This window comes from Canis lupus, chromosome 4 (genome assembly GCF_048164855.1).
Source record: "Canis lupus baileyi chromosome 4, mCanLup2.hap1, whole genome shotgun sequence".
NCBI lineage: Eukaryota > Metazoa > Chordata > Mammalia > Carnivora > Canidae > Canis > Canis lupus.
Window position 1 is genome coordinate 36,157,662 of NC_132841.1, and position 17,142 is coordinate 36,174,803.

At 40.9% G+C, this 17,142-nt stretch overlaps 1 protein-coding gene across 1 annotated transcript in view; it reads right to left on the reverse strand.

Annotated features, from left to right (window-relative positions):
- Positions 1-17,142, reverse strand: part of MCC (MCC regulator of WNT signaling pathway) — a 447,338-nt gene that overhangs the window by 143,864 nt on the left and 286,332 nt on the right.

Here is a 17,142-nt window from a genome sequence, read left to right on the forward strand (position 1 = left end):
ATAAGTACGACCCAGGACCAGCACTCCAGATGAATTCTGGCCAGCACACTTCCTTTGAGCCAGAGACCATGCCAATTGCCTTACACGGGTTCTACTGAATTCTCACAAGAAAGTTGCTATTATTACTTCATTTTGCAGATAACAAAACAGGGCACAGTTTTTCTAGTACTGGAAATCCCAAACTCCCAAGCTGACCAATTCCATTTACCATTATCGGGCATCACCAGCAATGGGAATGAGGGTCGCACTTTCTCAGATCCCAGGATGTGATGTGCGTCAAGGGAAAGAACCTGAGGAGTCAAGATTGCAGAGCTGGATGGCGCCCAGCACCAGACGGTTTCTAGCACTACTGCACAAACTGGAAAAGCCACTGGTACCAGAGGGAGTTTCAGTGAGCAACCTGGTACCTGCTTTGACCATGCCCAGTGCCGGGAGGAAGGAGCTACAGTACGGGTGAAGGGCAGGGCCAAACAAACCCATAAAGACCCCAGGCATACAGGCGAGCCCATAATCTACCAAAACAGGTGTGCCCTCCACCCCATCTGCCAGCGCTTGCCTGGCCAGGGCCTGGTGAGTGTTGCACAATCCATTGCCAAATCACAAAGATGTCAGAACTGCAGATAAAAGCTGTGACACAAGCAAGTGAGCCAAGGCCTAGGATCAAACACTGTGGTCTGAGTCCAGCTTGACAGCATTCCTATCCCTTTCCTATAAGAAGCCCTTGTCCTTCAAAGGCACCCTGCCCTCCTACTTTGCCTCTGGAAACCACAATAGGAATTAGATCAGGTACATCACAGATCAGCATTATTTTCATAAACAAAGCCTCCCTTGATCCCCCTCTACCTACAAGGAACACACTCCATCACACATGCCTCGATGATTTTCCTTCTTACGGGTTTATTCCCCTTTCCTGACCCCTCTGTTTCACAGACTAACTCTGAAATGAAGAAATGCAGCAGGGGTCATGACAGAACTCACTGGCCACAGGCGGGGAGCTAGGGGCAATATGAGATCTCCTGCAGCAGTGCTCATCTCTGCCCTTCTGCTGTCCTGGGCCTTCCGCAACAACCTGGAAGCAAAGCAGCAAGAAAGATCAAGAGGAGGCCACACCGGAGGGCTGATGAAAGAAGTGTTCCTCTGGGCACAGACACTCTGAGTGGTCTCTGACTTTTTCAAATGAAAGGAGCCCCCAGTGAGGAAGGTGCACGACACCGTCTCCCAGCCTGTAAGGCACCGCTCACAACAAAACCAAGTATGTTTCCTGATTTAGCTGAATGATGTGGACAAACTACCTGGTTGCTCGGGAGGTGGGGAGCTTTAGCACAGGGCCTCCTAGATGTTATGGTGTTTCTTCATCACATATTTTGGATAGGGCATTGCTTTCTTCCCATCACATAGGTTCACTTGCAGATCAAATTCCGCCTTTGCTCATAAGGGAGGAAGTGCATATTTTCCCATATCCAAGAAGTTTGCCTGATTATTAGTTCAAACACACCATGCCCCAACAGGGGATTCCTAACTTTTGACTTTCTTGCAACATCTACCCCCTCCCCAATACACCTTGTCCTCTTAGCTTCTTATAGACAGAGCACTAGAATGCCAATAAAAATTCTCTAAAGCTGCCTTATTTTGTTTCCTGAGAGCAGAAAACAATGAGCAGAAAAAGTATTAAAGATTCCTAGGCTGTTTAAGAAGGAAACATTTGCAACCTAAATAAAAATGTCAAAGGGAAGCCAAAATCTAGTAGCGACCAGAAATACTGCAGTTTCAATAATACAAACCCTAAAATTTACTCAAACTATTAAAAGCTTAGCCTCACTGCTAAAGAAGTTGACGCTGTCAATCACTAGGTATTAGGACCAAACACGGGGTAGGAGGGTGGATAAAACAGGAAGCAAGATTGTGCCAGATATTTCAAAGCAATCTCCTTAGAGGCTAGAGTGCATTGTCCTGTGCAGGCAAAATTCTGAAATGCTTATTATAAAACTGTGCTGGTGTTACTATACTTTAAATGCAAACACCATTCTGAGATGGATAAACAGGAGTACAAATCAAAAGACACTGTGAGATAATCTTCCCATCAATCTCAGTCCAGGGCATCAGTTTATTAAAAATTTTGAGCTTAGTTCTGGGCTCCCAGAAAAATATCACAAATGTGAAATGGGATTATTTAGCTCTGAGGCAAGAAAGATGAAGGCCAATTAGCACTAGCTGACAGGCATACAATGAGCTCTTACTCTGAGAGCCACCAGCATATACAGCCCAAGATAATGAGTTTATATTTCAGTATGAGGATTTGGGTTTGCTCCTAAAGTCTTTCCTGACACTGAAGCTTGTTACATCTTAGAAGGTGCCACAATGGCTCTGGAATTCCACTCCCAGAAAACCTTTCAAGACAGGGGCGAGTCTCATCTCTCCAGGCTATGGGGGCAGTGCTGCCTGGGAGTTTCCTCTACAGGCCCTTGAGATTCATTCCAGTCTGATGATTCTCTCCTTTTACACCAAGAGATGAGCTGAGGCAAAAAAAAAAAAAAAGGGGGGGGGGGAGTTAATACACAGACTATGGAGGACATTTCTCTTCTTGTGGCAAAGAAAACCAGAGCTTATTTCCAGGAAAGTAACAGCACCTCATTTTTTTGGGGGGGGGGGCTGTTTTCTAGGCTTTTAAAAAAATCTCAGTGACAGTAATGTTAAGGGAGCAGCATTTACAGGAGCACAGGATTTGTGCACTAGGTTCCCGGCTACAACCCATAGACTGAGAACTAGAGCATTTACATACCCGCAGAGACAGGAGCTACCCACAATGGCTGCCTTGGAATTGGGTATTTAAAATGATTGATACATTAGGGAAGAGCTCCCTCTCTCCCAAAATAACAGGGGGAAAAAGGTACAGAGAATTTCCCCTTTAAATTGCAATGGAAGAGAAATAACCTCCCTTTCTGTCTTTAAAACAATCCCTCCTAACATATGGATCAGTTTGCGCTTTCAATTGGCATATTAAAAGAAACTAAAATTATCCAAAAATTGCCTACCATCTCGGGATTTTTTTTTGTATATTTTTTTAATTGGAGTTCAATTTGCCAACATATAGTATAACACCCAGTGCTCCTCCCATCAAATGCCCCCCTCAGTGCCTGTTACCCAGTCACCCCATCCCCTGCCCAACCTCCCCTTCCATTACCCCTTGTTTGTTTTTAAATTACAAAGTTAACCTGCCTCATTCCAGATTTTACATTCTTTTGGGCAATAGATTTATGTTCACGAAGCAAAAGTGGGAACATATCATTTCCTGCGGATACACAGAGCCAGAGAGTGTCTTTATAGAGCAACAAGGCTAAGCAGCTGACTTTTCTTTAGTCATTTCACATACCCAGTGTGCATGAAACCTCAGACATGCCCCAACAAGCCGATCTGGAGCTTACAGACTGTAGTACACACTCACATCAACATGGCTGTGAGGGAGCCTTAAGGAATTGATAATTTAAATGTGCAGTGTTACAATTTTGCTGAATATGTGTTCTTTTTTCTTAATAAATTCCAGATGTTAAGAGTAGCTTCATATCCACTAAGACCAGTGCTTTCCATGATTTGTTCTTTGAAACCTTGTGAAAAAACATACTTGCATTTCTTTATCCTACTGCATTTTAAGGACAAAAACACAGCTTTTCATGTACTTAAAAAAACAACCCACAACTTTTTAAAAAGATTAGCCATACTCCATAAATTGATTTCCACAGAAATAGAGTACACAGAATGATAAATCTATGCTATGAAAGATGGTAATATAAAGCAGACCTTGCCTATGGTGAGTTCAAATTCCATAATATACCATATGTATAAAAACTCCTGCAGTTTATGGAATCCCAAATCTCCAAGTTTGAACAGGGTGCAGGCCATGGTAACCTGTGCTTCTCTGCTGTGTCTGTGGTTATTAAAGCCTTCTTAGTGGATGAGGGTGGGGAAGAAGAGGGCAAAGGGACTGAAGGTGGGGAGGGGAGAGCAAGGCAAGGACAAAAGACTTGGCAATGCTAATTCCATGTACTGCATTTTACCCCTTAAAGTCTATAAAGCAAAGATCCCTTGAATTTGGGCCAGACTAGTAACAATAACTCAGGCAGGCTTCAGCCTTCATAATATCCACCAGCTCCCCTGTAGGCATCTAATAGAAGTGATCAATCCAGGTAGAGATTTTGTTGGCTTAAGGCAAGGCCCCTGTGCCTCCATCCTCCCACCACCACCAAAACCCCCTGTCCCAGAACATCCTGAATCCTCCCTATATAAGAACTTTCAAATTGTCACCATCCCAGATGCCAACTAGGGAAGAAGGATATTGATTTATATTCTTTTGCTGTTTTGTGGATAAGAAGGAAGAGGGAAGAGGGGAAGGAAATCAATCCAAAGGATGGGGGAAAGAAGAAATAAAATGGACATGCCATACACATGGAGGCACCTCTTAATTCAGAAGGAAGCCAAGAAACCCAGAAGGAGAAAGGAAAATGAAGAAAAAATCATGATGAGAATTAGCATTATAGGTCAAAAAAACAAAATGGACCCTTTGGGTGAAACAAAACAAAAACCAAGCTCACAGAGGCAGAGAACAGACTGGTGGAGGGGGAGATAATGGGGGAAGAGACTGGTGAGATGAGTAGAGTGAGTCAAATGTATAAACTTCCAGTTATAAAATAAATTAAGTCCTTGGGGATATAATGCACAGCATGGTGACTATAGTTAACAAAATTGTATTGCACATTTGAAAATTGCTGAGAAAGGAGATCCTAAAAGTTCTCATAATAGGAAAAAAAATCCTGTAATTATGTGTGATCGTGGATGTTAACCTAGACATGGTCATGATCATTTTGCAATATATACAAATACTGAATCATTACGTTATACATCTGAAACTAACATAAAGTTGTATGTCAATTATACCTCCATTTTTTTTCAAAAAATATGCTGTTTCAAAGACCTCTCGCAGCATCGGTCCCATAGCGAAATGTGTCGAAGCCTTCTCCTTGCATCATCTCCTATGATGGCATCCCCACCCCCTCACAGCCAAGCACATGGAGGAGTATTCATACTTAGATAATCTGGTGGAATTGAGTTGTGGACTAAGAAACAGCTTGAGGTTGTTCTCAAAGAATTCTCTCATTCAGAGCTGGTCAAACTGCTCAGGTGCAGAGCCAACGAGGTTAATGCTCAGGTTCAGATTTTCTGTGCAGGTCACATTCTGGCCATGGGGAGAAACAAGGGCAGGTTTCTTAAAATGCATTGATTTGCCCTCTTCCCCATGACAGATCACCTTTTGAACTATTGTGGAATGACCTAGGAGAAAAATAGAAAGCTCTGCAGCCAGGCACTCCTGTGTGAGTGTGGGGAACAATCAGAGGACTGTCTAGAAAACAAAATGCCTCGTTTCTTCAATAGTAGGTATTCGGGCAGCAAGAAGCAATTCAGAGACCAGCCAGCAAAGTGCACTGCTTGGGAGATAGGCACAGTGATATGTTGCTACTCTGCTCCAGCATTTACACATTGTCCAACTTCACTTTGGTTAAAGAATGCACTTTCTTCTGAGGATGGCAAGTGTATGATACATTGGTTATAGCTACCACGATAGAATTTGATGGATCTACCCCAGACCTCACCTCTAGTGTAAAATTGGGAATTGTAATGAAATGCTCAAATTTTTTTTTTAAAGATCATGGACAGGCTGGTTTTCATGGAAAGAAATAATTAATGTGGCATCCACATTAGTTTTTTTTCTTTTTCCTTCCAGCAACTACTTGTTTTAAACAATGACAGATGGAGCTGCAGGACATATCTGGTCCCACTTTTTTTTTTTCCCCCTTTTCTTCAATGTTATTTATTTCTACCCTATGGCAGAAACATCCTTCTCTTGTAGGATTGGACAATATGCAATTTTCCCACCTCTCACGCAGGAAGCCATATTGCTGAAAATTTCTGATAAAACACAACCACATGAATGATGTTCCCATCATTCACTGTTTTTTTGTGTGTGTATCTGTAACTAACGTACCTCAAGGCCCCACCTCTCTCTAGCCTTACCCACTCCTGTGCTTCTTATCTGACCTATGGAAGCTAATATTCACCATATCTACTTCCCTCTGATACTACTGGGGAGAAAGGAAAATGTTTATATAAATATTATAGTTACAAGCACTATAAAATGTTATATGATATAGTTCAGGGGGGTTTTTACTGACTTTTATATTTAACTCCTCTTACCTGGGTCTTTAAAATTCTTCTCTTGCATACTTTACGATGCCTGCTTATGAAGTCTGAAAAGAAGTCATGTTATGGACAGAGTCTCTCTGCTAATGGAGTCAGTAGTTACAGTATGAGCAAGCACTTCTGATGCTCCACCTCCCCCACCCCCCCACCAAGGGACCTTACAGAGAAAGGATGGGTGTCTGGCTCCCACCCTGGGATTTCTGCATTTGAACAGACAGTTCACTGAAGTACTGGGGACAACTGTCCCTAAAGCTTGGGCTGCAAATATGTCAGGTGCTCCAGTGGAACATTTCTGCTTTGTTGGGGCATGTGGCCATGACCTCAATGAATCACAGAAAGTGAGTTACTCCAAGTTCACTCAGATATCTGCTTTCACATGAAACAAATTATCACAACTTTGTGCATCCACGAGGAAGTTCCCAAGATAAATTCTGCAAGGCATGACCACAGCAATGGTCCAACATAATTACCCAACAGACAGGGAGGCATTTTCTTAACTCTGGACACTAAAGGAGGAAGCACAGAAAATAGAGCTATTTCATCACTTGGATACTGATTAGTCTGCATCCCTGCCCCAAAATGTATTAAGGTTCTGTCTCGCAGTTAGCCAATAGGGGCAAAAATGCACAGACAAGCAGAAGGTGAAAACCCTCTTAACCCAGAAAATGTAATTTGGTGGCTCTGTGTCCCCTGTCATTTCATAGTGGTTCTTGGGCAGCCTCCAAGAAAAGCAGCAGTTATTGGGAAGGATTTCTCCAGAAATTTTGAGGTTTTAAGGCACACACACTATTTCAGAGGTTGTTAACTGAGAAGTCGTGGAACTCAGTGGTAATTGGCACTGCTGTAGGAAGTGCCACCTAAAAAATGTTCTCCCTTCCCTGCTTCCATGATCGATCTACTATCAGCTGAACTTTTTGGCCTACAGAAAGTAAAATGGAAAGCTATCCAAATGTGACTGCTTGACTTCAGGCACTGTAGGAGCCTCAGGAAGAAAAGAATTATCATTTAGGGAAAGGATGCTATATGAAAACACATAGGATACTTTTTTCCACTCAGTTGAGTGGAGGACAACAGAGACACATACCAGTGGACAGTTCACACCAAATGAACATAATTCAGCTCAAACCTTAATACTGATGACCACATTCCACTTAAAAGTGAAACAAGAGGGGCCCCTGGCTCAGTCAGTGAAGTGTCTACCTTCGACTTGGGTCATGATCGCAGGGTCCTGGGATCAAGCCCCCAAGTCAGGTTCCCTGCTCAGCTGGGAACCTGCTTCTTCCTCTCCATCTGCCCCTCCCACCACCCCCCGAAATAAATCAATAAAATTTTTTTAAAAATTAGACAAGATTCAGAGCTGGCTGGCACAGCTTCTGTCCGTGTGACCACAAAACAACACAGGTAAACATCTCAGGTGTCAAAATCACTTCTTTAAGGTGATTTAATAGCCAAGGTAAGGCTTTGGAGGTTATTACAGCTTCTTCAGCAATTCACCTGGATACAGAATATGCTTCATCTTCCTTTCATTTCATATGTGGTCACATACTTCCTACAGGGTTAGAGCTGAGAAATCTTTACAGATCTTCCCTTCCAAGTAACCTTGTTGAGTATAAAGGACCAGGGGTGGCAAATGCCGAGTTTGCTCTTTCTCCACACCTTTTAAACACTGACAGAACCCAGAACAAACCAGGCTAAAAGAAAGAAGACCTCACCCATGGCCATCTGTCCACCCTGATATAATCGCCTATGTACAGGATGTACCATAATCTAACCAACAACCAGTTAATGGATGTGAGACCAGTTCTCCTTTTGTATAACCCTGCAGGGAAGAGCATTAGGCAAATTTCTGGAGATAGAATTATTTGCCCAAAGCCTCTGAATGTGAAATTGCTTCCTTCACAAAAGCTGAGGAAAAGCTGTTGCAATATACACTTCTGTCAGATGTACCCATTTTGCTTTACTTCCAGCAAATCTAGATATACCACATAAAAACTCTGCCAATATGGTTCAAAAATGACTTTAGTCTTCATTTCCTTGATTATTTGAAGCTAAGATTTTTTCATAAGTTTATTAGACATGTGGTTTCTTTAAAAAAAAAAAAAGATTTTATCTATATTTAGAAAGAGACGGAGATGAGCTTGAGCAGGGGGGAGACAGAGGGAGAAGCAGACCCTCCCACTGAGCATGAAGCCCTATGTGGGGCTCGATCCCAGGATCCCGAGTTCATGACCTGAGCCAAAGCCATATGCTTAATCGACTGAGCCACTCAGGCCCCCCATGGCTTTATTTTTCTATTTTCATGTTCTTTGCCCATTTTGACAGGATGTTGACTTCTTAAAAGTTTGATGTGTATTATGGATATTTGTCTTTCACCGTATGTATCTGAAAATATTCTTTCCTAGTTGACTGTTCACTTTTTTAAGATTTTTATTTATTTATTTATTCATGAGAGACACAGAGGCCGAAACATAGGCAAAGCATGTTTAGCATTTTTTACACGTATGTTTTATATTAAGTTATCTCCATAAATCTTCTCCTTTACAGATATTTCCCTCTGTTTAGAAATTTATTCTCCACTCTAATCACTAAATTTTCTTAATTTTTAAAAATATGGTCATTTTAAAAAACTTTATCCCATATGGAATTTCATTATATACATAAATTACAAATCCAAATTTGGTTTTACATAATAATTGTCCTAGTACTACTAAATAATTAAACACTTTGTACTGTTCTTATTGTAGCCATTATGATATAACTAAATCCTTTTATGCTATTTTATTTTTTCTTTTATGCTATTTTAAATGACAGTATTTTAATGTTTAATGTTACATTAATGTAAAATATCCCCTTTGTTTTTCAAAAATATTTTAGCTATTTATTCTTCATGTAAAATTACTATGAAGATGTCTCAAAAGGCATGAACCAGAACATTAAACTTTCACTCTCCCCATCCCCATCCCAACCCCAAAGTCAGTGAAGTCATGTGTAAGCCTGAAATGTCACCTAAAAAACACAGACATTTTATCTATTGCAATTTTCTATGTCGTGGCTCTCCTTAACCCAGACACAAATTCCTTGAGGATAAACACATGCCTGTTTTTCCCTCAGCATATTCTATTCCTAGCAGCTAGTCCAGTGCAAGCACACATATAGTTGCTGAATGAATGAAAACAAGGGGCTGAATATCTTATTTGTCTTGAATTTTTTTTGTCTTGAATATCTTATTTGGTTTAGTATCCCTAACTCAAAACAGCTAAAATAGCACCCTGACTCTGCACTTGTTGTGTGGAAACCGAGCAGAGGTGTATCAGGGACTTACAGGTCACTGCACCCCACTCTGACCAATGGCATAACAAATTCAAAGATGGAAACTTCCCTAAATTACTGCAATAGCAACACAAAGGACAAAAGAAAGAGAAGAGGAACTTTGGGGTATAATAAGATGGACTAAAATAACCAAGTAGAAATATATGCTTGAGAATCACAGAAACCTTACTAGAATGGGGTCCCTTTTGTATCGTCATTGAGTAGTAGAGGTCAGCAAATTGCTTTTAAAAAGTCATAGAGAAAAAAAAAAGTCATAGAGGAGTGACACCTCGGTGGCTCAGCGGTTGAGTGTCTGCATTCAGCTGTGGGTGTGATCCCAGGGTCGTGGGATCAAGTCCCACATTGGGCTCCCCACAGGAAGCCTGCTTCTTCCTCTGCCTTTGTCTCTGCCTCTGATGAATAAACAAATAAAATCTTTAAAAAAAAAAAAAAAAGAAAGAAAGAAAGAAAGAAAGAAAAGAGCCAATGCTAAGAAAGACTTAGGACCTTCAAAGACCCATGGCCCAGGACATGGGTGGGTTCAGAGAGAAGCAACCTGGATCCAACAGATGGGCTGACTCAGTGCCTTGCTAAAGGATCTCAACTAAGAAAAATCAGCCTACTGGTAGAGGCTGGAAGGAGTGATGTGAATTGTGCTCAGCCCACTGGTAAGGATCACATGTATTATTTAGGATATCCAGGGAGCACCTCTTTTGACCTAATTTACTCATTTTAGGATCTACTTACAAAGGTACTATAGCAATGTAATGATGACAACAACTGAATAAAACCAAAACACAGAGTGCTCATCTACAGGGGAGCAAATGAATAAACTGACATATCCATATTTTGCAGCTTTGAAAAAGAACGAGATCTGGAGATCTCAGAAAACCATGATCTTAGAAAAATTTTAAATTGTTGAAATTTTAAAGAAGTTAAAATTAGGATGTATGTAGTCTGATTTCTATAAAAATGTTTGCCATATTTATATGTTTTATATGAGCATACATGGGTATTGAAGAATAAACAGCAACTTGTTAACATGCATTAAGGAGGAAGATGGAAATATAGGAGGAAAAGGTTGGCTTTTTCATGGGATACTTATATGTATTTGACTTGTTCCAACAGAACGCATAGCTTTTGTGCCTTGAAAGGGAAGGTTAATAAATTATTATTCTTGAAAATAAATAGACATGTCAACAAATTTTGAAAAATGGATATTAACAAGGCAAATGTAAAATTATCTCAGAATTATCAAACGTAGAACAAACAAAATAATGAACCCTATTAGAACTTACTTGAGACAGCCAAGCTTTGATGACTCAAAGCTGGAAAGAGGTACTACAATTAGTTTCCCTTTGATGTCAGGGAATCATTTATTCTGCTTATCTCAAGACAGAGCTAATAGACCAAATGGTTTTGAAAAGTCCTAAATGGTTCTCAACATTTGGGTATATTCCAGGAAGACTCAGTTAATTTAGCTATTCATAGAGTGGCACATTTGACAGGGAAAATGCAAATCAGATTACTAGAGTTGGGGTTCAATTAGCCAGTCAAACTGCAGGGGAAGCAGTGACAGATAAGTATAGATGATATTATATCCATCATAATTTGACTTTTGAAAGCCTCGTTCAACTTGCTCAGAAAAACATTAGGGAGGTTGTATGAGACTGCAAATTTGCTATGGAATAACTGGGGAATAAACTAAAGATCACATGGTATTCCTTATATTCTAACATACAGTTAACTCTAAGAAAGAGAAAGTGGTTGGTTCCAAGCTATCCCTGGAGTACTTATCACATTTTCAACCTGGGGGTCTTGACCCATGAATCATTCTAGAGTAAATTTAATATGCTGTGATCAGCATAGGTCCAGATAAAAAACAAGTTTGAAAACCACTGCATTAAATACTCCCTTTTTTCCTGCCCCCATCCCTAACCCTACTCCCAACCAGCAGGAGTGAAACAGTTTCAAGTCTGTTGGCTACATTCCTGTGCTGATTTTCAAGGAGTTGATTTTTGTTTGTTTGTTTTTTTAAGATTTTATTTATTTATTCATCAGAGAGAGAGAGAGAGAGAGAAAGGCAGAGACACAGGCAGAGGGAGAAGCAGGCTCCATGCAGGGAGCCCAACGTGGGACTCGATCCCGGGTCTCCAGAATCAGGCCCTGGGCTGAAGGCAGCGCTAAACCGCTGAGCCACCTGGGCTGCCCTCAAGGAGTTGATTTTGCCATTAAAAAAAAAATTAAAAAGTCAAGTTCAAGTATCGATTAGAAAATTAAAGAGATAATTCTATTTTCTCCACCTCAAACAAAGTGTCTGTTATAACAGGTAAGTGCTTCGCGTTTGGATCTCTCCTTAAGAAATAATTCTCAAATTCCCTTTTCTTATATATTAAAATGCCTTATTAAAAGTAAGGGGGTTACAATAATAAAGATGTAAGGCTGGCATAAGGCTAGGTTCTGAAGGATTGCATTGATGCCCAGCATCAGTGGCAAGAGCATAGGAACTGTGCCCTGTGTGCAATAGCTAATAGTTAACTCTCAAATCTGGAAAGTCACTTCTTGCAGTGTGCTGCTGGCACTTGGAATTCCAAAAACAACTATTGTCAACAGAATTCTTGTGAACAGTGAATGACATCTGTTGAAGCTCTATCAGGTGCCTCACATAGAAGTAAAACACTGATCGCAAACACAATAGCCATGGTAACGGCTCCCTTATACCTTGGACCTGTATCAGACCTCTGTACCCAGAGATACACTCAATGCATTCCAAACCCAACCTGTCCTCTTCTCTTGCAAAGCCAACCCATGCCACCCCCCGCCGCCCACCATCACTGTGCTGCCCTGCTGGCTGCTTCAACTAAATGAGCCAAGAGGTGCCAAGCACCAGGCTCTACATGCCTATTGGCTTAAGCCAGAGACGTGGGCATCCTTTTTTGAATTCTTCCTCACTACTCCTCATTCTTATTACTTTCTGTTTATCTTATTTCATAAATCTTTCTGGAAACTATTCACTCCTCCCCAGCCTACTATCATCATTCTAACTCAGGATGCCATTGCCTCACTTGGACTGCAGTAAGAGTGCTTTGGCCATCTCTCCTAACTGCCTCTGGCCTTCTCTCCCAGCTGTTCTTCAAAGCCAGAGTCAACACTCTAAATGCAATTCTGAGTACTGTATATCACTTCTCGTGCTGAAAGAACAATATAAATAACAATTCTTCAATGACTTTCCTTTTCAGAGCAGTGGTTAGCGTAATTATAGGAAATGGGGAGATCAGAACATGTACTGGGCACACAGAGAGGAAAGAGCATGAAAGGAAGCTGTGAGTGGTGATGAGGACCAGAGAAAAGAAGAGATGCTGCTCAGACAGAGAAGGAGAAGCAGGAATTCAGACAGAGAAGGTGCAAGTGGAATATGTTCCAGAAAGATATGAGAAGAGCAATTCTAGAGCTACTCTTAGTTCTCAGTCTATTAACTAGGATGCCACCTTTCTGCTGTCCCCGGTCAAAAAGAGGACATCCCAGTGGTGAATGGACCATCTTGACATCTCAGCACCCAGCAGCTGTTCTAACAAGGTGGCTAAGTATTCAACTGAACCATGAAAGCCATGACTGACAGCAGAGGACTCTGAATTTTATCTCCTAACTGGCAGACTAGAAGAAGAGAAGAACAAACAGGGAGAAGTGGCTCACGGGGCAGGAAATTCATTTACGAGGGACATCATAGGGAGCATATCCAAAGGAATAATATAATCACTACCCAATCTGCCCACAGCCGTCGGTCACTCCACTATATTCCCTCTTTGCCCCCAAGTCGTGCCCTGGCAGCAACAGCTGAACTTCTGCCAACAGCCTGATGCCTTCCTCAATAGGCTTCCCTATAATTAAAATTTGATTCAGCACTCATGTAAATATTATTTTTCACACAAACTGTCATCTTCTATCATTCTTTTGCTAACCTCAACAATTTTCCCATTCCACTTCCACTGTCAAAGAATAATAAAATCCAAAAAAAAAAAAAAAAGAATAATAAAATCCTCCTAGATGTCTCATTCTTAATTAATATGCTGTTTTCTTTTCCTCCCACCCTGGTAGCATGGATCCAGCTCTAATGGAAGGCAAAGGGGATCTCAAGTCCTCCTGCAAACATGGAGCTGTGGTCTCAAGTCACTTCAGTCCTATGTCTGTCTATTCTATTTATTTTATTAAAAAAAATCTTATAACAATATTTATACATTCTTTAAGAATCTAAGTTACCTTTAAGCCTTGAATTTAGCAGAGCTTAAGACAAAATGGTCAACAAGTCATACTTTACTGTTAAAAATGCTATATATTTCAGGCACCACTCCCCACCCCCATGCTTCTTCTGTGCCTGCCTCATTCAATACCCTACAGAGACCCTTTAAGAACACAGTCTGTGCTTTCAGCAATAACTGACATCCCTGTAAATCCATGTAATGTTCAGAAAATAAATCCAGTGCTCTCTCTGTCCATACAGCAACATTAATCTTATGAACAGTAGTACAGAGCACACTCCCCCCTCTCCTCCTCTTTCCCTCCCTCCATCTCCTTTAAGTAGGGCAAGTATTTTACTCATGTTAATTGTTCTGACAGATGAAGATCAACACTGCTTTCATCCCTTTGCAGCCTAGCACCGGGTACATTTGTCTTCTCAAATGCTGTTAGAGCCAAGTACACTGGCTGTTAGGAACACAAGAGCTACTTCAGGGCCAGTGCCCAGCACTCTTCGTGACTGGCTCTAGATTCCTTACAGAGGAAATCCGAGGGAAATTCTTCCCAAAACTGGTTCAAGGTTTTTTGGGGGGTTACCATTGTGCTTTGTGTTTTAAGACTTAAAGAAAAAAAAAAAACCCAGTAGATAGCAGGATTTTGTTAAATATAGATAAATTGGATTGGTTTCCATTATTCCTCTTAAGAAATTAGTGTACTGCCTTATTTACTAATTAATTGTATGCAAGTTCTCTGAAAGACAACAGGATGTGGCTGAATTCAGTAGGATTTTACACTAAAATTCGGCAACTCAATTAGGAACCGTGTGCATTGTGCAAGGATATACCACCTATTTACAACTCACACTGGGGACCATTAGAGCCAAAGCCTACCAGTGTTGACAAGAGCCAGAGCCTTAGACACAGACCTTTTTTTTTTTTTTTTACCTCCCTAATCAGCTAGCTGCAATGGGTACTGCAAGTATCAAACGATTTAGCACAGTTAACACTCAGCCCACTATGATCCCTCACCAAGAGCTTTGGGCGTGTTCACTGAAGCTACTGTTATGCATCCCTATGTCTTGGTTTTGAATTACCTGAAAAGTAGCTTCACATGCTGGTATATAATTTCTTAGGTATTTCTACTCCCACTTTGTGAGTGTAGCTGAAGAGGACTTGTACAGAGAATGAGCAGTGCTGGCCTGACACTCTCCTCCCCCAGTGATAGCACAGAGGTAAGCTCATCATTGCTGTCCTCCCAGAGCACTATCTCTTTGTCCACTCTGGACCCCAGTGACCCATCTCCACCGTTTGTTTGTTGGTTTGTTTGTTTGTTTGTTTGTTTGTTTAAATAGGCAGAGGGAGAAGCAGGCTCCATGGAGGGAGCCCTATGTGGGGCTCGATCCTAGGTCTCCAGGATCATGCTCTGGGCTGAAGGCGGCACTAAACCGCTGAGCCACCCAGGCTGCCCTCCACCGTTTTTGAATTCAAAACTTTACACATTTCAAGTTTTCAGGACAGTGCTTCCAGAATTTCAGAAACCTAATGAAGAAAAATCAATTATGTTATGAATCAGATTTGTGGACTCCATCACAGAAAGAACCCACCTGCAGCCCTGGTGGCTTAGTGGTTTAGCGCCACCTTCAGCCCTGGGCCTGATCCTGGAGACCCAGGATCAAGTTCCACATCAGGCTCCCTGCATGGAGCCTGCTTCTCCCTCTGCCGGTGTCTCTGCCCCCCTCTCTCTCTAATAAATAAATAAAATCTTTAAATTAAAAAAAAAAAAAGGACTACTGATCTCCTCCTCTTTCTCCATTTTCACCCCCCTGCTTTCAACCCTGTCCAGGATACATTGGTGAGAGGAGAGTAGACAGACAGGAGAAGAGTACTGTAGCTCATGGGCTCTTTCTTCACCTTCCAGGCAGGGGGGTGGGGGTGGGCCGGTGGCCCTTAAGTAGCGGCTTCACAAAAATTCCTACTACAGACATAGAAATGCTTATACTCCACTGTCAGCCCTTCTTATCCAAAACAGATACACATTTGCACATGTTAGGATCTCGACGATCTCAATTTTTTCTCTATACAACAGAAAATATTAAAAGGAGGCACCTGGGTAGCTCCGCAGTTGAGTGTCTGCCTTCAGTTCAGAGCATGATCCTGGAGCCCTGGAATCGAGTCCCACATCAATCAGGCTCCCTGCATGGAGCCTGCTTCTCCCTCTGCCTGTGTCTCTGCCTTTGTGTCTCTCATGAATTTAAAAAATAAAATTAAATAAATAAATAAATAAATAAATAAATAAATAAATAATAAAAGAAATAAATAAAAACAAAAATAAATAAAGTAAAATAGAATAAATAAAATAAAAAATAAAATAAAACTAAACAAAATAAAATAAATAAAATAAATAAATAAAATAAAATAATAAAAGGGAAATGGCAAATATATCTAGATGCAGAATTTTAAGTAATTTTGACTTAGTATTCTTCCGACTTCCTATATTTTATGAAGGGTAAAATTATTTCTCTAATTAAAAAAAATATGTATAATTATGTGAAGTCATTGATGTCTTACCTATCCCCATTCAGCACTCTATGTTGCCAACTGTCATTAACCCTGTTTATGACTTAGTCTGAAATAATCCTAAGTAGCCTCTTCTAATTTTGAGAGCCATAGCTTCGACTAGCCAAATTGATTAAATTATATTGATATAGCAGTACCCTAAAAACCTATATCCATTCTTCTAAGCTCCAAGTTTAAGACTAACAAATGTCTTCATGAACTAGAAGACAAATTAATGAAGACAACTTAATTTAAATCACCAGAAACAGGATCCCTGGGTGGCGCAGCGGTTTGGCGCCTGCCTTTGGCCCGGGGCGCGATCCTGGAGACCCGGGATCGAATCCCACGTCAGGCTCCCGGTGCATGGAGCCTGCTTCTCCCTCTGCCTGTGTCTCTGCCTCTCTCTCTCTGTGACTATCATAAATAAATAAAAATTAAAAAAATAATTAATAAATAAATAAATAAATCACCAGAAACAGACAATATAGACAGTTGCCAAATTTAGACAATTCCTAAAGATAGACTTTGAATTGAAGCTTTGATTCCCAAGAAGCAGTTTTCCTGGTTCTGCTGCTGACAAAATATGCCTCTGGATGCACACAGGCCTCTTTAAAGACCATATGGGGCAAATTTTAGACCAGTACTATTTGCCGGAAAACTATGACCAGCCTTGAAATGTCCCAGTTAGAATTCAGAAATAGATTCTGGTGAGCTATACTTTTACTGAGACTCAAAGGAATTTAGCTTGGCTGCTGCATTGTTTCTAGTAGCTGAAGTCAGTGTTTAAGAAGGTAAG